The 23,442-nt window shown below is 36.6% G+C and overlaps 1 long non-coding RNA gene across 1 annotated transcript in view; it reads right to left on the bottom strand.

The window, feature by feature from the left end:
• LOC148215129 (uncharacterized) overlaps positions 1–20,278 on the bottom strand; it is a 63,002-nt gene extending 42,724 nt beyond the window's left edge. Inside the window, exons 1-2 of the long non-coding RNA XR_015796726.1 lie at positions 20,096–20,278; positions 19,088–19,167 (exon numbers count right to left, since the gene is read on the bottom strand). This is a non-coding gene — a long non-coding RNA (uncharacterized LOC148215129). The remainder of the gene's footprint in view (positions 1–19,087; positions 19,168–20,095) is intronic.
• Between the last annotated feature and the right edge of the window lie 3,164 nt (positions 20,279–23,442).

Genomic DNA, 23,442 nt, shown 5'->3' on the forward strand with positions numbered 1-23,442 from the left:
TGGGGATCCTCCTGGACTCTTGGCTCCTGCTCAAGAAGCAGGTAGCAGCCAAGATGAGGAGAGCCCTTGCACAAATCTACCTTGTGTGCCAATTGTATCTATTCCTGGATCAGGGGGCTTTGCTCAGTTACTTATTTCTTGGTCACCTCCCATTTCAATCATTGCAATGATTATATGCAACATGGGGCTTCTCTTGAAACCAATTCAGAAGCTACATGTGACCTAGAATGCAGTAACACAGATAGTTATGGATCCCCTGCAGTACACCCATGAAACTCCATTGCTTGTTGAGCTGCACTGGCTCCCAATCAGCTTCTGGGTACAATTCAAGGTCCACTGTTTGAAAGGACAGCCATACAAATTTAATGAAATAGATGAGTGGACAAATAAACAAACAAGTCTGGCAGTTTTGGCCTTGCAACTGTGCTGTCCTGTGGCCTTTTCCTGTTCTTGGTAATGAGTTTATTTCTATCCATTTGACCTAAGAGTTGGGTCTCTACATTCCTGCCTGAGCTCAGAACCCAACTGCCTGCAGCTTGATTCTTATCAAGTTCCTCCAGTAGGTTAGGGAATTCCTATCTCCCAGTTACAATAGCAGCTTCTTGCATTCCCTGAAGACCATCTCTCAAAAAATACCAGTCAAGAAATACGGCATAAGCAGGCTTGCATCAGGGGCAACTGATGAAACCTCTCCTTGTCTTCACAAACCAACTAAGCAACAAACAGATACGCAGAAATGCTCGTCAGATTCATAACCTTATAACAAGACATATAACTTTTCTCTGAGCAATCTAAATCCAATATGTGAACTGAATTTATTATGAATGTATTGAATATGTAAATTGAATTTATTATGAATACAGGACTTTATAGTCATATATGTATATGTATATGTATATGTATATGTATGATTTTATCAGCTCCTGGCCAATTTATAATGAGTTGTTAAACCTGACTGAGACAATAGTGAAGTTTATAAGGAATTTGTGGAGTTGGCTTGGCAGTGCTATCAACAGACAAGATAGACAGAACAACCTCAGGTATCTTTATTCAGAAACAGGACTTGTATTCAATACAGCTTATTTCCTAGTGAGTATGTTTAGGACCAGAGCCTGAATAGAGGCAGAACACTCAAATGTGCTTGGATACATGCTTCAGACATAGGAATCCGTGGGGGAAAGTGATGAAACGTGCGTTACAATGTCATAACACAAATTCTGCCCCTTATGTACTTCTGTGCAACATCACAACACAAATATGAAAGGCCAGAGCTAGCCTTAAGACAGCACAGTGCAGGTTTCATTATTTTGGCATGACTATGCTCATGCCAAATTACCACAAATGCCTTTGGCTTCAGATTATTCTTTTTAATAGTAATTAAATGTTACAATGAAAGGAAGTTATGGAGGAAGGTGTATATTCAGATTACAAGAGATGAATGGTATAACATTTATCTACTCTATGAAACATTTGTTGATGTACAAAACTTTATCATATTACAAGATGGATTGGTCTTTACTAAAAAATGTTATCAGATATGTTCTGCTTAACATATATTTTAATAAATACTCAGGTAACTCTGAATGGCAGCATATCTTAAAATATGGTGATTGAAAATCAGGATCCCTGAACATGGGGGGGGAGGGGGGACTGTACAAGGGTTCCCAATCAGGTAGTAGAGTGTGACTGTGCTGAAGCTCAGATACAAGAAGGCTGAGGGAAAAGGAGGTAAGGGCAAAATGGCTCCGCTCCACAATTAGAAGGTCTGAGGTATTTGTTTCATGCAAGACAGAATAAATTCTTCTTGTTCAAAATGTACTTTATTTTCCTCATAAATTGCACTAACTGTCCCCCACCAGCAATTTCTACTCACTGATTAGAAAATTATGAATGCCTGAGATGTATTTTTAGTATGCTGCAGAGGCATGGCCAAGAGGTGTTTTCTTCCCTTTGTTCCTCAGAGTGGTACAGCAAGGAATTTAATTTTCATCTAAATCTAGATGTAGATTTAATCTGCTATCAAATAAATCACCTAATCCTTTATTTTCTGAGAAGACTGGGACAAATGTAGATAAAGCTAGGAGCAATGTCACATTTTTGTTCTGAAAATTACAGCAAAGTTGTTTTAGAGCTTCAATCCTACCTATTTCACAGGAAAGCAACTCAAACTTTCAGACAGATGAAATCAGCTTTATCTGAAGCAATGATATAAAGCCCAAATAAATAAATAAAAGCAAACATCTGCAAAAACAGCAGTTAACTATATGGCCTAAAAAAGTTCCAAGGATTATTAAAACTTTTAACTAAAGTCCCTCTTACACAGATAGCATTTTATGTGTAGTCTTGAAGAGTGTAGGGCCAGAGCCTGAAGAATGTATTACTCAGGCTGGGCACAACCACAGAGATAAATATGTATGGGCATCTGCTTGCGACAGGCGTCCTCCCAAGGTATTGGTTCACTTCCTGCAGTCCCCGCCCAAATTACCATAATTTAATTTCATGTTGGGTTTTGGCAGCAAATCACAACACCAAATGTTAAGGGCAAACTGCTTGGAAACAGTTTTAGTAGTCAGAAAGGATTAAAGGCTGAAGTTAGGGGGGAAAAAGGACTTGACAAATGGAAAAATATTGAGGATGGTATCATTAAACCTTCTGGATAAGAAATATTGAGAATTTGATCAGTTTTGTTTTTAAATGTTCTATATTCTTCTCTTCAAATGCCCTCATTGATTATTATAAGATGGTGGGGCCAGTTTATTTAATTTTAAATGTAATAGTTCAGGTCTTTTAGCCATAAATAAAAATTACTATTACTATTACTATTACTATTACTATTATTATTATTAAAAAGCAGATTTTTAAAAAAGGGGGGGGCAGTGATACAAGTTTACATATGAGCCCATGTTGTTTGGATAGAGTTTTCAATTCTTCTTCTGGAAGGTCAATGCTAGAAGCAGAATATTTATACATATAGTTAATTGATGAACAATTAATAGCTGGCTCTTTTGTTCACTCCAGCCTTTTTGGCCCTGCCTGCTTTCTTTTGGCCCCATCCACTTTTGAGTATAATTGACAGGAAACCACTCAAGAGTGAATGCACCCCTCAGTCCAAGAAAAGCTACTCACCTTATGGCTGTCTGCCCAGCTTCATGAAGCTGGAGGATCTGTCTTAGAAGATAAACAGAACATACGAGAAGAAAGTTGTGGAAAAAGGCAGATGTTAACAGGCTGGAAGAAAATATTACCTTTCAATTTTCTAGAGAAACCTTCTTATAAACCGGAACAGAGTTTCAATACTCCCTATTATCCAGAACACTTATAATGGGAAGGCATGTTCCTGCTGTTGGAGCTCCCATGTACACATGGTCCCATGGTCACGTAATTCATTAAATTACTTTCTTCAAGTTCCCTATCTATAAAAATGAGGAAAACGTATCATCTCGCTTAGAACAATGCATGTTGACTAGAATAAAGGACTTCTGCTCTTCTTTTACTTGAACAAGCTAAAAATTATCCTTCGTTGTCAGCAGCTACAGTTAACACTTCAGTGTTGAAATTCTTCCAAGAAATTGCCACAGATCTGTAAATTCCCCATCTCTGACTTTTTTCTCCAGTCCCATGATCTCTCTGCAGAGACGAAGCAGGCACATAACATTCAGTATCTATATTCCCCAGATGGCCACAAATAAGCAGAGTAGGGGCTGCAGTTGCTCCTTGAAACATTGCTCAGGTTTGCTTTACAACAGTGAAAAGAGCAAGAATTTAAATCAACCACATTTCTCACGTTGAGAAAAGGGGGAGAGAATGACCCAAAGTTACAAGTTTAAGTATGCAAAGAATGCTGCCCTTGGTGACCTGAACAAATTGCCTCTAAATCAAGAGCCAGCTCTGTCATGTCCATGCAGCACACCAGTATGAAGTAATTATCAAATTAAATGAGCAAGTTCTTGATATGTGCACTTCAAATTTTATATGGAATCCAAGACAGTGGAGAGAGAGCAGCTCCAAAACCTATTGCCAGCATTAATTGCTTGTGCAATGGATCTCAGAGCTCAAGATGATTCAAAGGTTGCAGGTGCTCAGAGCATGAGGTAATTCCTAAGTGCACATATACAATTCTACTCAAAAGTCTGCTCTAGGTTAACACCTTCTAGAGATAAACATGGTTTCATACAAAGCTACAACCTTTAGTTGCTTTTCCACTTAAAGGCATTCATATTCCAATTCTATCTTTACTCTCCTCTTTCTATTTCTCTAACACCTCCAGTAAAAGCAAGTCATACTTTTTTTCCATATCAGAACAAGAACAGAAAAGTGGATTGTCACTACTGACATCTGAATAAAAATAATTAAAAAGTGGAATTAAAATCATAATTATTAAGTTGCCATCTATGTAGGTATTTGTAATTTTAAAACTTTTTTAACTTTATAGAATTTCCTAACACCAGGATACTCAGTCCCATTTTAGCAAAGTGGCTCTGCAGTAGTTTGAATCTTTTGCTTCTCAGCCATCCCTCTGGGAGACCTGTGTGGATATGGGCAAGCAAGCATGTCCCTATCTTAGTGCACATTCATATGGTTGTGTATCTTCTTTCCTGTGACATCTTTTTTAAAATATTTGAGATCTAAAGTTCTTTCCTCTTGCTAGCTCTAACCCTTCCCTTCACCACCCAATCTACTCCCAACCACTTCACTCCCTGTTGCACTTTCCATCCTTTCCTTTCACTGAATGTGATATTATCTATTAATATCATGGATTCATAGATATCTATATTTGAAATGACCTGAAACCAACGAGAAACTGTTTAGTCAGTTCTTCCAAGGCAGTATTTAATTAGGAAGATACGCACTGCTGAAAAACTGCTTAATTTGTTTAAGCATGCTAATACATTTATATACAGTTTAAGAGCAAATATGGTAAGACAGGAAGCACATATCTGTACCTCAGTATAAAAACAAAGGAATATAAAGCAGATACAGAGGTCTTGGGCATGTTGGCATCCCTGCTTACTGAAATAAGTGGGCATCTCTGAGCCTTGGCATACATCTAACTGCCCTTTTTAGTTCAAATGAACAAAGAAAACCTTTCTGGGCAAAAGAAGTCCATATTGTCACAGGAGAATAATATCCATAAGAGATTAAAAATGGCTGATGCCTGACTGAAAACAATATATGACAAACAAAGTGCCTCTAGAACAAATAAGCAAAAATCCAAACAAACAAGCACATTTTTCCCAACCTCTGGCACTTCAGAAGTGTAGCAACCAGAACTTCAGGTTCTCAGGCACCATCCTGTGAAAGACTGTAATAATAGATGTTCTGTAACTACCACCGAAAGATAACCATTAAGGCTGTGCAAATCTTTCAGAATGGATGCTTTGGAACTTGCATGCTTTTTTTAAATCATTAAAGCAACCATATCTTTTTCCAAGCATGTGCAGTTACTTTGAAAATTGTTTCAATTGTCTCCACATTACCCTGCTTTGAAAGGAGTGGCTATCCATGCAGACACATGCAAAGGCAGCCAAGCACAGCCACACAAGTCTGGAAAAAATTTCAGCTGTTAATTGATTGGAGAAGAGCTGCATCCTACCCACTCCTCCACAGTCCGAAGCACCTCTTTTGAAGAACTTGCACAGCCCTAGTAGCCAAATGTACAGGTATAGTCTAGTCTTCCTGAATGACCATGCTAAATGGGAATTCTGGAAATTATGATCCAACACATCTGGACGCTTCTAGTCTGGAGAAGGCTAATATAGTCTATATAGCTTCCCCGCCCCCCAAATATTAAAAAAACAAGAGGTCTTAGTAACAAATCAACTCTCATTTTTGCTACAAATGCAATGAAGTCAGTCTATACTTCAAAATGAGCTTTGCCACTGTATTCCAGCTGAAGAATAATTCTCCAAATGTGCACTGTTCTTTATCAGTATCTAAATATTAAACTATAAATATCTATATTTGTCTCTGTTTATTACAGAGAGGAAAACTACCTACAGCTTCAAATTTACTTTCCAACACTATTGACATTTCCAGCAGAACTTGAGACTGCTAATGCCTCACATCTCTCTCAACTTGATTTTGTTTTCATCTTGTTAACAAAGAAAACCTTTTTATTCAACCAATATTTCAAGAATGATTCAGATGCCAAATTTCAATATACATATTATGTAACCTGACACAGGTTTTATGCAATATGCTATCTTGCTACATAGATATAAAAAGATGTGACTGAGTATATGAAGTTAATTTTCAGTGTCTGCCCAATCCTATTAGTATCCTCATTCCCAGGAGAGATCCAAATGCATTGTTTGTTTGTTTGTTTACTTGATTTATACAGCCACCCATCTCAGATAGATGACTCTGGGAGGCTAACAATGAATAAAAACAAGATAAAAACATCATAACAAAATAATAAATAACATATACAGCAACCAACTAACATAATCAAGATAACTATGGTATCGGTTCAACCACACATCCAGGGCCCCAAGCTCAGTAACCAAACCAGGCCTTTAAAGCCTTACAGAAAGCTACTATGTTCATATAATAGCACATGTTGCATGAGAACATACATTTTTATGCACACCATCTCAGATACACCTGGACAGCCACTGCCAACAATTAGATTGTAAGCAATCAATCAATTCTGTGTTGTAGGTAATTTTATATATGACGTGGCTTTGTTATTCATATGTGTACTTCTCTAATGGAGGACCATGCCACATAGAAGTATTTCCATGCTGCTCAAAGCATATGTAAAGGTTTTAGATACTTTGATTAGGAGTTTCCTGTAATACTGAATTTTGGAATTTCCCACGACTAGTGGAAGTGAGGAACAGTACATGCTACCACAGCCTAATCTTTTCTACGCTTATACCAAACTCAGTGGGATAAAAGATTGCAGCCTCAATTATTTGTCCTGTCCTTTTTCAGCCTGGTGCCTGTTGTGTTCCCAGCCAGCACGGCTTTTGGGACTAGATTGAGAAAGGTGGTCTTCTTATGCCCTCTGTTACCAGACCTGGCATCGCCATGTGCAGCGGCATCCACAATCCCTACCCAATTTTTATACATTATGTGTGGAGGAGAAAAAGTGTTGTACCTCAGCAACCAATCTGAATACTGGTGCTGTTTTATGTATTCACCCGATAAATTGATAACATTGGCTACTAACACATTATGTCAAGGTAAGATTACTACTGTTTCTTTTTCAAAAAAAAGTTATACTACTTTCACCGTAAAAATACCAAGTTCTTCCACATTAAATTATTTTGGAAGCAAACATCTAAAAGAATGGTCATGCTATTATACAGTTACAGCATTTTAGGAGACATACATCAGCCTAATCAATATGTTAATCATGACCCGTTATCTATGCAATTAAATATATTATTGGACAGGCTTGCCAGTTTATAATTCTCTACAAACAAGGACAAGGAATGCTTCAAATAGTGAGATAATTCCTGGCAGAATATTTCTTCCATTTAATCAACAGGACCAAAAATATCTGATCACAATTTAAAAAAATATTTTTTTTTCAATAAGATACAAAACATTTCAGGAAAACCAATTAATGATGATTTATATGCTGATTTCCTAGATGCAGAATGTTTAAAAAAGAAAGGGCAACATCCTGCACAAATTCACCTCTCATTCATTTAACAAGGCTTTTGGGAAGCCAGATTACTGTAAACATGCCAGGGCAAGATACATTGGGAGCTTGCATCATTTAATGTCCTGCCATTCACTCCCATTTGTGTTTAGTGATGCTATAGGATTTCCCCATTAGAAGGAAGAAGTAGTTCGTCCAACAAGAAGAGAACAGTAGCTAAAGGGAAGAGCCATGGCTCACTCAGTTCTGCTGTTACCATTTATGTTACCTAATATGCCACTGCAAATCCTGACCTTTTTTTTTTTTTGTTTCTCCATCATCATCCCTCCATGAAACAGAATCAAGCGGTGGCTATATAGAAAATGATTTTGCATGAAGTCTAAGGAATAGGGATCAAGTATAGTTCTTATCCCAAACTGTGAATGCAACTATTTACTCATATGAAAGAAAACTTCAGTTTTCAGATATCATACTGAGAAGAAAATCTGTTCTTTGCTTCTACAGTTATGGTAGTCCAATCACCACTGTTTCAGTCAGTGAAAAAGGGTGATGATACGCAGCATTAGATGGTATTGCAAAAACACAATCCAGCCTTACACAAAAAGCTATCTTAATGACAAGTCTCTTGAAGCACTAACTCAGTGTTTTTCAACCTTGGCAAGTTTAAGATGTGTGGACCAACTCCCAGAATTCCCCAGCCAGCATGCTGGCACTAAACAAATGAGAAATTTGCCTTTAAAAATTCCCTGGTTGTAATCTTGGTAACAAAGTGAGGACTATGATGTGCCTAAACCAACTGTGAAGCAAAAGGAATCATTGTAAGTCTAACTCTGTGAGCCTAGTCAACTGCCAGGTTATCTGACTGCTTTACAAGCATAGAGCCCCCTGATCTAGATTGTTTTATCGGTTGCCACACATTTGTCTTACAAACTCTTGTTTATCACTGACCTTCAATTCTTCAACAAATGATATGCATTTTCTATTTCAATGCAATACCATCTGCTACCATATCAACTGTACTTACCAAGTTTGTGTCCAGATGAACTGTTTTGTGTCCTATTTATTTTAGCAGTGAAATTCTCTGTTCCCCAAACTCTGTCATTTACTGAATTTTTTTCCTCAATTCATACAGAGTATATTATATAAACTTAATACTTTCACACCTGCTATATTTTCCAAAGATACTGCCAATTATAAAGATTCTCATGATGTTTCATTGTACTGCTTCAAGGAATGACTCAAACATTACTTTACATCCCGCAAATCCACCACTGTTTTCTGAACCTACAGTTGACCAAAATATAATTACAAAAGATAATTACAAACTTTGCATTTTGTGTTTTTCATTTGATAAATTACTACCTGAAGTAGTGATAAACAAGGCATAGTTCAGCTGATTTTTCTAAGAAATACATGATAAATACACTTTTGTGGGCCTTCTTTCTTTATTTTTTCTGCTTCTGAAACATTACTTTTAATATCAATCATCTCTGTGGTATCATTTCTTGGTTTTTCTCTTCATTTCTCTATCCCAATTTGCTTCCTATATTTCTACTTCCTTACAGTTTTACTTGTTGCAGTTTTATTTCTATTATTGAAAGAAACATCATCTTCCTAATAACCAAATACTCATCAATCCTTTTTCTGGCAGGAAACCATATCACCATAAAATTTGCTGCCCCCACTGGTAATCCCTCTCCTGCCACTGGCACAATGCCAACAAAGAGTGCTGTCTTTATTAATAGTGCACAGGGCATGTTAAAGGCATGAATCAATAGATTCCCTTGGCCTTGTTTCTCTCCCCTCCTACCAAATGTTACCAGCCAGTGAAAGAATAATCTTGTTTTCTCTTTTCCATACTTGATAAATCCATAAGTCTTCATATAATGATAAGTTTCAAATTGTTTAATATTCTGTTAAAAAGACATTCACATATTTAAATCATATGGATCTTTGTTACACCATACTGACAAACATCTGGATATCAAACCAAAACAGAGCAATAACAGGACAAACTCAATTATATGAAGACATGTCCCCTCGCCCATTTTACACTTCCAGGATAATGGCCAGCATTTTTAAAACATGAACAATAATCTTTTGTTGCACTAAGATCATAAGAACATACTTAATATTCTTTAAGACTCTTAGCTTTTGATTTCCTAATATGGAATGATAACTTCTTATGCCAGTTTTGAAAATACCTAATACTCATCTTAGTAATACTCTTAGTTTATAAAAAAATACTGTAGACTTAGAACCTAATGCACATTTCAATACATGATAATAATTAGGGATCTTAGATGCTGCTAAGGGCCAAATTGTGAATCAATGCCATTTCACAATTTTAGGCAATCCCAATTTCTCTTTCAATTATTCAGATGGTTTAAAACCTTAGTGGGCAATAAGGTGACCTAAAGTGTTAATATCCCTAATTGTTCATGACTTCAAAAACCAAAGATTTATCTTTCTTTGATTCAAAATGTACTTTTGTCATGGGAATAGGGGTCAAAATTATACTTCTACCCAACACCTTCAAAATATGCCTTGTAGTCTTTAATGGAGAAAATATAATGGAGCCATGGCTAAAATAGAGCCAAACACCTGTCACAATGTAAAAGGGAGCATATAATAACTTCCCAGTTGTGCCCACCATTTTTTTTAACTTAATTGCTTGCAATCCATAAAAATAGTGAAGTCAAGATGTATTCCCAATGATAAAGCTGAAAGTCCAGTAAGTTAAAACCACCATTATATGACATCTGTAATTTAGAGAATTGTTGTTGTTGTTGTTTAAATTTGTTATAGTCAACCCACTCCAAAAGACTCTAGGCTTTATCCCCCCAATAAAAAAATAGTATCTTATCAATCTGCTTTAAATAGTTTAGCATAGATATACCTCTTAGCAAATATATCAACCTTGAACAATATCCATTTTTTCAACCATTAAATTTCCCAATAAGCTCAAAAGAACAGAAGAAGGATTGTGTCTTCCTAAAGTATCTTCAGCCTTTGAAGTCCTAGAATGTCTTTATTAATGCTAACATTTTCTTTGCACTTGCTGCAATCAATAGGCAAGCCAAATAGCAGCAAGAAACCTTGGGGATAAGCACAAGCAAGCAGAAACACTGATCTCAGTAAGAATGGAAGCTACTTTTGATGCTAAATTTGCAAGTATTGTCAGCCTTTTCTTGGCAAACCCTAGAACTGGAAGGAGGCTCTAGCAGGCATTCCAGGATGCAAATTTTTGATGAGTAGATTTACTGTAAACAATAAAACTGATAGGAGAGAATTCTAGTGACAGCTATATAACAAATTCAGGTCCTATTTATAATGTAATCAAGGTTCAAATTCTTGTATCTTTTTCTCCTGCTCTACAATTCAGGGGAGTTGACATTTGTCTCTTTGGGTTAGGAGAGCAATTTCCATCTGTCCCTTCTTATGATAGTTAACTAGTTGGGTTTCAAGCTGTTTGCTTCTGACCTTGCAGGAACTAGCTCTCATGATATGTTGAGCCCATAAGTTATGTTTATAAAGAGAGACTTGGGATTTTGCGATAAAAATTCGTTCAGAATTCTGGATCATAGTTTCATTTGAAAAGACATGCATTATATTAATGAAAGCATATGTTTTTAAAATACATGTTAAAAGTTCTCTCTTGAGATCCTTGAGCTCCATCCTTCAGTGAAAACTGATCCTGAAAAATATCATTTGGCATCCACAGGGGAGGTTTCGGGGGAGAGGGGTTGGACTGCTGCCAGCAGCATTGCTATGCAAGCCCTGCCCTTTTTCTACATGCATTGAAAGGCCACACACATGTCCAAAAGTGGCAGCACATGTGGTATAAAAAGAAAAGAAACGAAACCTACTCATTGCACTTGAAAATGGATTACAACAACTTTTAATGACTTATTCTTTTTTATTTGTTAAATGTAATTATTTTCATTATCAATGAAGTAGAAGGTAATCTATTAGTAGCCATGATGGCTACATATTAGCCTTGGGCAAATCCTTCACAAGAGGTGTAGAGACACCCAGGATCAGTTTCTGAAGCAGCCAGGTAAGGATGCAAAAAGATGTGACTGCTTCAATAATTTGAAGAAAGGGGGTTGTACACTGTCCTGCATGTTATAAAGCATCTCTTAGGAAGGAGTCTTATCCAGCCTTAATGTGAATTACATCCAGTATTAGAGACAGTATACTCCTTATTATCAATGGCTAAGGGATATTATTTTCCACAGGCATGTAGCACACTGTCAAAACAGAACACTGGACTAAACAGGAGTTTGGTCAAAAGTAACTATTGTAGTCCTTCTTATGTTCCCAATTTAGACCCTGAAGGTAATACCATTCTGATTGTTCTACTAGCAATGATAACCAAAAGCAATAATAAAAACCCCTGATTGTCAACATCTTCCAATTATCAATTGGTACAATAGACAGAGCTTCTATTTATCTTCTGAGAGAACAGAACCAAAAGCTCTGGGTAAGTCAAACATCAGGTGTTTTTCCTCAGTGTGCCATAGGGACTGCTAACCTGAGAGAGGGAGATGCAGACCTTCAGACAAGCAGGGAGAAAGACTCCTGGCAGAATTGTCTGGCTAGAAGAAACAAGGGGAAAATATCTTCCAACCTGTGATATAAATTCCAATATCTCCTGCTACTCTTCAAGCTGAGGCCTAGATCATAAGCATCTACTCACCTGTTCCTTTGTACCAAAAGGACTCATCGCCATCAGATCTGCATTTGCTCATACAGGAATTCTTTCTTATTCTGCTCACTCTTGTTTGGCCAAGATTACAAAACTGCAAGGCACAAGCTCACCTTTCCCAAAGCATTATCCAGAGATTCTTTCTCAGCAGGGGTACTATTCTGTTATAAAGCTTTTTTTTTAAAAAAAGTTGGATTTAAATTGCTTCAGATATCCTACATCTCCATGTTAAAAGTTGATGTCATTCTGATTTTATTTATGAAGCAGAACAGTTTACAGAAGATAAAGCATCAAGCAAAAACAGACATCATTCTCTTCAGCAAGACTGACCTATAGGATTTTGTTCATATGGTCGTACTTTACCAGCAACAAACTCCAGTCTGAGTCCCCAAGATATCTAGCTCTAATATTCTCATAGGAGGGATTTTATCCAAAGAAAGATGGTGTAGGAAGAATATTCAGAGTGTAGGAGTAGAGAACAGTATTTTAGCTGGATACTACAGCTGTCAGAGAGAATTCAGAGATGCACTCCTACACAAAGCAGATGCAGTGTATTCACTCCTCGTTTTAGAAAGTGTTCAAATATTCTCCACCTCCTCAATTATGGCAAGTGCTCAAAAAGCCTTCCCTTTGCCCACAAGAACCATGCTTTCCATTTCTAACTTCTGAAAATGAAAGAAAATAGGGATTATGTTTATGGTTTAAAAAGTGATGTTTGCACTGACACTGCATTTTTTCCTTAAAAAGTCTTGCCTTAAAAAAAGAAAAATCTAATTTTAGAAGCTTGTTATCTCTAAGAAATGAGGACTGAATGCTCATTACAAGAAATGCCAGTTCTAGAGGTCCCATGTTTCAAGTATTACTGCCAAAGTTCTCACAGACTGGGAAGTCATTCAAGGCAGAATGCAAGAGGAGGAATACAACCATCTTGTATTAGAGGTGCTCTACCTTTATCATACCTCTAATACAAGCAAGTGAAAGAAACTAGGGAAACACACAGAATTATAACTCCTGTATCACTTCTCAGTATTTTACTCATTCACATGTACATATCTGTATTTATGTCAACGTTTGTTTTTTTTAATTATCCTGTACTTCCAATAAGTTGTCAGACAGCATCATTATACCAGATGGTAATATAAATTCCAAGCTCAAATGGGTGTGAATTCTATGCAGTCAAACTTTAGTTGCTCACAAAGTTCATTAATTTACATTAGCATTTTTAAAACCACCTTTCCAGAAAACAACAACAAAAATGTTTTTAAGATAATGTCAAAAATGCAGGATACAAAAAGACACGGATACATAGGGGAAGTCTGATATAAAATGAAGCATATATTTCCATACTTTTAAAAAAACCACTAGAAGACCATCAAGAAGAAAAAAAATGTTCCAAGCAAATAATCTGTCACATCAGCTTTCTACAACCTGATACCATCCAGCTGACCTGGACTTCTGCTCTTATTATTAAAGAAATTGAACAGCAACCAATCTGAAGGAAGCAAGTGGGGAAGACAAGATAACAGAGAGCCATCAAACATCTTACAAAATAAAATCATCTCCTAACTCTGAAACTGCAACTATTAAGTGAGCTCCAGTCTATGAAAGTCCCATTCTGAAGCTACAAGAAAACTAATTTATTTAGACTGCAGATGAACAACAGAAGGCTTTGTTTGTGGTGGCTTTCTCCAATACTCACCTTCATTTTTCTGAGGGACTTAATAAATCAAGTCTCTCTCCAACATCCAACTTTGCACACAGAGCAAAGCGGTTTTTATTTTGTCAGGCTTTTGAAGATGATGTATTATTTTTAAGTTTAATGGACTGCTTGCATAATGGCTTCTTCCTGAATTGCTGCCAACTGTTTTATTCCATTTACTTTATCGTTCTAGATTTAGATCCTTCTTTTTGTGTATTATATTTGTTTTATGTTTCTGTGCTTAGAAATACAAAACAATGGTCTAAAATTTAATACATACATAAAAGTAGATACTTAAATCAAGAATGATTCAAAGCTTAAAACTAAATTATAATCTACAATAAGATAATACAACTACTTCTGAAAATCCATACAATAAATATCATTTTTTCCATGCTAAGAACAAATTACATTGCTAAGAAGAACTTAAAAGCTTTAATGTTAGAGTCCAGTCCTACACTATTTACCTGGGATTAAATTCTATTGAATCTCTGCCAAAAAGCATTCAGAATTACATTGCTAAGATCATTATCAAATGTATCTTCATATAGCCAGTTTGGGTGCACTAATTGCCTTCTGAACACAAGGACAAGCATTTTCACCCATCTTTAATAGAAGACAGTATTAAATTATCACTTTACAAACTTTCTGTTCCAAAAATAGTTTCTTGTTGATAATGTTCACTTCTCTGATGCATTAACAGAAGGCATGATAGAAAGTACATTACTGTTACTAGCATCCAGTTAAAATAATTTACAAATGTAGTAACATGGAATTTTTGCTGGGACCACCTAATCTGATCAGAATCATTTTAAAGCAGGGGTCATGGATTAAGAATCTGCTTTAGCATTCTCATAGAATTATGTCTGGTAAGAAGGGGAAAATGCCTATTTATAAAATGGCCGCGAGGTGAGACATGACCACTTAAAAAGCAGAGAATTAGCCAGAATGTTCATTACTCTAGATCATTTTTTTCTAAATACCTTTGAGTGACCCATAGGCATTCTTGAAATGACACTGGAGTCTAAAACTTTGCTATGCAGGTTCCCTTTCTTTTAAAAAAAGAAAAGAATGAATTTTTTTTTAATGTAAAAAATCAGATGGGTTGGGAGCTGGCAGTCACCCTGGGAGTTGGCTGTGATACCCAGAACTGGATCAAGATTTAAGAGAATGGGGCTCCATTTCCTATAGTTTAACTTAGAAAAATGCAACTGTATTTTTTTCCAATAAAAATAGTATGCCAACTTTCATAAAAATAGATGCCGGGATTTTCTAATATGCCTTTGAACATGAAATACTTTGAACAACATGAAAAATTTAAGTCTCATTGATTTGTATAGCAAAAATGCATTGAGATTAAAGATCTAACCCTTAAAATCACTTCCACCAGTGGTCGCTAGGAGTCGAAAACGACTTGATGACACATAATCAGAGGTTAACAGCCAGACTAAACAGGAATATTTGCAGCACTTCTAGCAGAGCACAGCTTACTATATTAATTCCTGCCCCTAAGAATAATAGGAAGCCATTCCAGAGAATTTACCCCAGACACAAATTAATTTCCCAAGCAGAAATTCACATTAACATTAAACAATACTTCATTAAAGAAAATTATATTGCAGTACAGTGGCTAGTATGTTAAAGTATGGTAGATTCAAGAATGTGATCCCTGATCTGGTTCTTTAATCCTACTCCCTGGTTTACTAAGAGTGTCTTTAGTGATAATTGTCCACACAGCTCTTTTGATGAAACTTCCAAACAAAGCATGGTGAAAGCATCTGACTGTGTAATGGTATGTGGGAATGACCCTGGGAGACAGGAAGAAGAGCTGCAGGCACTTGCTGTGCTGTCGTGGATTGAGGCAAATTCTGTCCCAGCTGTTGTTCTGTAAATTGGATACTTGTACATCCACTTGCAACAACTCTGCAGCTAGGTGCCTGGTATATAAAGGTGCCCCCAGAGGATTGGGAACCATTTCTAAAACTCCAAATGGGATCTTCTGCCTCTCTTAGGAAGAGAGTAGGAGACTACTACTGGGGAGGAAGCTCCTGCTTCCTCCCCAGCTCCTGTCAACCCAGCAGCTCGAAAACTTACGTGAGTAGATAAATGGGTACTCTCACCCCGGTGGGAGGAAAATGCTGGCGGTGCTTGCACGGGAGATGGGGAGCAGTTGCCGGTAACACGGAAGCCACGCATGCCCGAAAAAGGTGCGAAGCAACGGAAACCCCGCCTCCTGCGCTCGCCAGCTGGGCTCTGCTCTAGGAAGGAGGCAATGGCAAACCATTTCCGAAACACCTCACCTTGAAAACTGCAGGGACTCATCCAGGCAGTCGCCGCAGAATCGGTAACAATTGAGTGCGGATTAAAAAAAAAAAAAAGGAGACTTGCAAGATTGATGTCAGCCCTTCATGGTAGTCCAGACAAGAAGCACAAACCATGAGTATTAACAGTAGCTTTACTGTAAGGTTACAGTAACGGAATCTTGTGAGTCTGAAAGCATTTCTCCCCTCTTTTACTTTTACCTTCCAGAAAACTAGGGAGGGTCCCTTCTGAGATGCTTCCCATGCCCCTTTTCCTTCTGTGGGCTGAGATACCTTTTGCATGACAGTTGCCTAGTCAGCAACTCTTCCTCCTGTCTCCCAAGGTCACTCCCACATAACATTACAGACTGGGACTAGAGATCCAGATTAAAATTTCCATCCTGCTACGAAGCTCACTGGGTACTTTTGGGTAAAATAAGAGTCTTCAGTCTAACTTATCCACAGTGTTTGTAAAAGGCAACCATTAAAGATTGGCTATCACTGTAATAAATATGGAAACACTAAAAAGAAGTCTTATTAATTACAAGTAAGTTCTAGAGATAGGCCACACTTGCAGTAAATGTAAAAGAACTCAATTCAGCTAAAAAATGCTGTTGTCAAATTTGAATCTGGGTTTGCAGTAATGTAATATTGTTGTTTAGAGCACAAATCTACCATGGCATGATTGCAACCAGACATAACACATAGTGCTGTGGTTATCTAAATGATTTTTTTTTTAATGTTGAATGGTCTCTCATCCATCTCACTATTTTTAACAAAGCAATAACATATATACTTAGATGCAATAAAACGGGTTGACACTTTGGAAATTATCTCCATGAATTTCATCATTTTCCGATGATGAAAGAAAGAATATGATATGAGAGAATATGATATGAGAGTCCCAACTGAGAATAGAATAAATGGGTACCAGGTAAGAACAAAAGGCTACCTGTTTATCAGGCAAAGTAAAACCAGCTAATTTGCCTATGGAAAACATGAAGGGTGGCATAGAAAGAGCCTCCACATAAAATGGAAAGCACTTTTGCTCTTATGCTGGTGGGGCATCCACAATTGCTACTAACTATTCTTCCCACAGAAGCCAACCATGGGTCCCCCTAATATTCAGGTGAACTTGGGAACAAAAACAGTTGCAACTGGAATAAGGGATGGAAATTCACCAAGGAATTTTTTAATACTTGCTAGGATTTTTACATAGATGTGTAACATATAGATGTATAACACAGACATATATACACAGCTACACACACACATACGTATCCTTACAAAAGTTGTGACAATGAAACACAAACAATATATCATCATTTAATCAGAACTTCAAATGATGCCCAATCCCTCAGAATACCCAACATACTTTTAAATCATTTTAATAAATAGTTCAATAATATTTGTATATTATATTATTTAGAGCTAACATGTTATACGTAGTCAAATAAAAGAAACTAGATGTATACAGGATAGGAAATGCAGTTTCATTTACATTTCTGATTTAATGCAAATTATATAGTAGAGCTACAGTATACTAGGATTCCTTGGACTAATTAGCATTTAGCAACTTCTTTGAAATTTACAATAGAACCACAAAGTAGGTATGCAGCATGTCATCTAGAAAAGATGTAATCTCTGTTGCTAAAAAGAAAAGCAGAAAGAATCAAATGCTTTCTGGGGCATCAGAACATCTTGTTATGAATCATTAATCAGAGACAGGAAATCCCATCTTTCAGAAAGCAGTCCTAGCATTACTTCCGAACATGTGCAGACTCAGCCACATAAAACACTGGCTGTCTCTCCCTCCTTCATCTTTAGCCATAAATGTAATTCTAGAAGGAAATGTTTTCATCAATAACTAGACAAATGTGTAATACTTAAAATGTATCACTGGGAATTAACTCTACCTCTTATTCTATCAATTTTAACCATGTTATTTTAAAAAGAATGTGCATCTCTTTGGCTAGAGAAACAGCAACCTGTCAATGCTTCAACTTCAGAAACATCCCAAGTATGGTTTCTGAAATAGAAAACATGGATAGCAAAGAGAGAGAGAAAGAGAAACCTTTATCCATTTCTAATCTCTCATTTTGAGGTTGTATTACCAAATGTATTTTTAAAAACAGAAATATTTGGTCAGAAGTCCCATTGAACAAAATGCCTGCTCTATAATGCATCTAATGTAGCCTTTTGGGACTATGCCTCAGTGTAAATAGTTTCCCTGTAAGTTAAGGTGGCAAGATTTTTTATTTATATCTAAGGCAGAACAATATCTTAGATGAAGTTACATACACACCGATTCAATCAGAATATCCAAAAAAAATATAACAGATCTTATTCTTATCTCCTAACAGGAAGATATTTGAACCTCTTGTGGTATAAAAATGAACCTGTTCCTCAATATAACTTGCACACTGAGAACATAGGAAGACTTCTTGTTGGATCAGAATCATCTAGTCCACCATTCTGTATCTCATCTTGTCACATTTTCATTATCCACTATAATCAGTTATTGTAATTTATTATATATGTGGACGGTTTTTGTTTTATTTTGCAATGATATGCAGCAGTATGTACTATCTTCCCATAGCACCCCTTTTTTAAGAGAAAATGCAGAATCTTAGCATTCCAAAAGACTAGCTAAAGCAAATTAGAAGCATGAAGCAATCTCAGTGATATGAGCAAGAGACTTTTATTGAATTATAAACCTGATGACAGTGATAAGAAATGATACTCAGCTTACAGTGTTGACTTACCAACTGCAGTTTATCCATCAGAAGCAATGCAATCCAAGGAGTTCATTTGGCATCATGCCTCCATAATTTCAGAGTGATGGCTGTGTGGAAATAAAGCAATTTTTTTGTTTGCAAAGTTTTGTAGTATGGGATGTGTGTCATTCTGGGGGACTGTTAGATAACAATCTTGGGAAACTGGAGGGAATTGTCCTATAGCTCAGATTGTTTAGCAACATAAGGAAAGACATGGGGAAAACATTCCATGTCAACCATGACTTGATTTATTTTTGCAAGCAATCTTAATAAGATTTTCATGTAATTTTCTTAAGCATTAAGGCAACTCTAGCACAATAAACTTGGATATATAATTTTTTGTGAAATGTCATTCTGATTCATAAAACATGCACTCTGAAATATAGGATGTATGTTACAATATATATTTTATGACTTGCTAAGCATAAATAGATAACAAAAGAAACTACTAAGAACATACTAAGCTATTTTAGATCAATTTGTTATACTATTGATCAGACTAGCACAATATTACCTTCTTAACCTTGTATCTTTGTAACATATTGGGTAACAACTTGGAGCTTCGCTAGCCAGTCAGTTGGGGAAGACCAGTCTATACTAACAGGCAGATTTTTCCAAGGTTTCAGATTTTTCCCCATTCTACTTGGAGATGCTAGATATCAAATCTGGGATTTCTGAATGCACAGAATATGCTCTACCACTAAACTACTGTCCATCCTCAAAATAGGTATATGGTAAGATAACATGAGTGTGTCAGTTTTGCAGACAAGAGTTTGACTTCACGTTTGCATCACTTATTGAATAACTTAGAATCTTGAAATGAAAATGCAAATTGTTCATCACTGAATGAACTGGATGCAGATTTAATCAAAATAAACCCAAGGAAATCAGTGGCAAAAACTAGTCTAACCACTGAAACCAATGGGACTATTCAAATCTGGCCCTAATCCATTAGGTATAAAACAACGGATTCATAATGCAACATTTTAAAAATACCTTTGCTCCATGAGAAAAGCAGTTAAATGCCCTTGATGCCCTGCAGTCTTGAAGTTCAGCATTCCAAGTCACACATGTAAGACAGGCCAACAGCAACAATTTAGCAGATCACATTAAAAAAAAACCAGCACGTCTTTAGGATGTCTTGTAAGGGGAAGTGCTCACGAAGATGATGTTCAGATTGAAAGCTGTAAATTAAATGACACATATAGATACACATCAGAGGGGGAAATCAGGCTCAGCTTCAGCTTTTTCTCTAATATGAAAATACTTCTTTCTTTTCATTTATGCCACTGATAGTCCTATCTCTTTATAAAGACAGTACAGTTATAATACAATAATTTCATTTGTTTATATTACTTGGGGAGAGAAGAGATCACAGTGTAACATCTTTATATTTGGAGGTACTTTAACATTTCAATATTTGGGGGGCTGAGCTTGGGGCTATTATTATTATTAGTGTCTAGTTGGAAAGTACTGTATATGATAATGCTATGCAACAGCCACAAAAAAGAGTATCCTTTACAAAAGAAGTTGTAATTTGAGAGGTTTAAAATTAAGATTCAGGGATCCAAAGAAATGTGTAAATCTAGTATAGTATTAACAAAGAGACATACCAAAAGACACCTACACTCCCAACTTTACATCAGATAATCCAGTAAACACAGTTACACAATTTTATTGTTATTATTTATTTAGTTATTGTATTTATATAGCCGGCCTTCTCACAATTACTCTACAAGTGATCATCCCTTCTGAGACAAGAATACAGTAAATGTGATTTATTAGTTGTTATTAAATTTATATGCTTACTTTCCACCAGGAGCTCAAGGCAGCATATACAGTATGCCGGTGTCTTATCATTGATCCTTACAACAAACCCAATAGATGGGCTGAGAGGTAAGTTATTAGACCAAAGTCACCGAACAAGGACTGTGATCCAGTAAGGACTTGAATCTGGATATCCTTGACCCCAGTCCAATATCTAACTACCACCCCACAGTGGCTTTGATAAGTCCTATACTTTATACCTCCACCTATAAGTGCCATGTTGGCTGGGGATTATGGGGCCTTTAATCCATATCCCTTTGGAGAATACTAAACTAGGGAAGACTGTCTTATACAGAATTCATTCAAAGAAAGAGCTGACAGAGTTTCACTATTATGTCTCACTTTCAGCTAGCTATACACTGGATTTTATCCTTGGGCAGCCATCCAATAGACACCTATCTTTAAAAATGTGTTTTATTTCCATTGCTCTTTCTTCTGAGCAAATACATGTAGAATCAAGACATTAGTGCTCATCATTCATTTCACAACTCTTCAACAGACAATGATAGACACGAGTTCCATACACAGGCAGAAGAATTATGTCTGACCTGGCTATATACAGTATATTAAATCCAAAAACTGATTCACGTAAAATAAGATAGTTTAAAACTGGCATCCATTTTCTGGGTCTTACAACCAAACTGGCTTAAATATTAAACCCAAGAGGTGACATTTTTAAAAGAAAAATGGTTTAAGATGGAAATGGTTTTGTTCTTTTCCAGTTCCTCTTCTGTGCATTAACTTATCCATAAAGCCATGATTATTAATCTGCATTGACTGAACTACAGAAGTATATCTAATTGTTTCGCTTAGTATCCAATAAATCTAGTTTTCAGTTTCTCAGGAGTTTAAAAATTATTGTCTTTCATCAGTTTTTAAATCATTATGGTACATAACCTTCTTTTACTTGTCACATACAACTTTTTTCATTTTGACTAAAATATGTGATTTGGTTCCTCACTATAAATATACCCAAAATAAGCTCAATCATTTCACATTTTGTTCTCTATGCAGCCTACTGAGGTTATTAATACCTTTGTTAGAAAAGTCACAGCCATCTGCCCAACTGAGAGAATAATGTTCCATTTGCCCCTCTGAATCTTTACCATTTCAGTAACTCTGGATCCAAGCAGAATTGTAAGAAAATACACATAAACTGTTCTTTCTGGAACATTACGCCTTTAAAAGAATAGTCCCCTCATGGCCAATAGTATGGCAGGTTTAATTATACATTATGCAACTGCAGTTCAAAGAATCAGATAACATTTTGTGTTTCTTCTGACCTACATTTTACTAGATCCCAGGCGTACAGCATGGCTGGCTGGGGAATTCTGGGAGTAGAAGTCCACACATCTTCAAGTTGCCATGGTTGAGAAACTCTGATCTATGGTATGAAGTTTAAATGGCATGGGGAGAGGGAGATGCTTAAGTAGGCTCTAGCATTTTATTTTTTCTATCCTTTTCTATATAGTCATATATTCCTATATTTGCTGCATTTTCATACCTTAGTATAGCAATTATCCTATTGTTCATTTTTTTATACATGGAAAAGATCACTCCATAAAGTCTGAAGTATATCAATATATTGGGGAAAAAAACCCACAAACAATCATATATCTATAGTTAACAACACCTTACCCCAAGAGGGCACAATATCTATTTAGTAGTTGCAAATAGATCTAATAGATCCTATCGAACAAATCTGACTTCCTGCTAATTGTGATGGTTATATACAGTGGTACCTTGGGTTACGAACGCCTCTGTTAACGAACTTTTCAGGTTACGACCAGCTCCGGCCGCAAAAATTTACCTCGGTTTGCGAACTCCGCCTCGGGTTACGAACCGGATCCGCGGCCATTTTCCCTGCTGCCACACGGTCGCAGCTTCCTGTGGGTGAGATCGCGGTAGCAAGGAGACGTTCAGTGAGGCTTGTGGTGTGTTTTGTGGCATTTTGGAAGGTTTTTGGTGTGCTTGTCAGCATGGCTCCAAAGAAAATGCAGAGCAGGCTTGGCAAGAATAATTTGCTTCGGGTTGCAACCAATTCGGGTTGCGACCAGAGTCACGGAACGGATTAAGTTCATAACCCGAGGTACCACTGTATAGCCCCCGCATACATACATATATATATACATACACACACACACACACACATGAGAATGATAGTGTAATGTAGTAGTTAATTAAGGTGCTGGACTAGAAGTGGGAGACCAATGTTCTAGTCTTCCCTTGGGCACCTGAATGACCTTTGGGTCAGTCGCTCTCTCTCAGCCCTAGACTGAGAGGTCAAAAGAACCATTTACCAATCTACACTAGACCTGCATGGTAGACTAAGGTCCATAATCTTCAATGAAGAGACATTCAATCTGCAGTGGATTGGAGTTATTATTATTTTTATTATTTATCATCATGAAAATACTAAAGACACACAATAAACATATATTTAGACCTCTCATATTCAAATACATTATCAAAATCAGACAAATCAGTATTTGGGTACAAGCCCCATTCACGAAAGA

Source organism: Python bivittatus, unplaced genomic scaffold, assembly GCF_059951505.1.
Source record: "Python bivittatus isolate LINGU-HERP-01145 unplaced genomic scaffold, Pbiv_v1 ctg000350_np1212, whole genome shotgun sequence".
In the NCBI taxonomy this organism is placed as follows: domain Eukaryota; kingdom Metazoa; phylum Chordata; class Lepidosauria; order Squamata; family Pythonidae; genus Python; species Python bivittatus.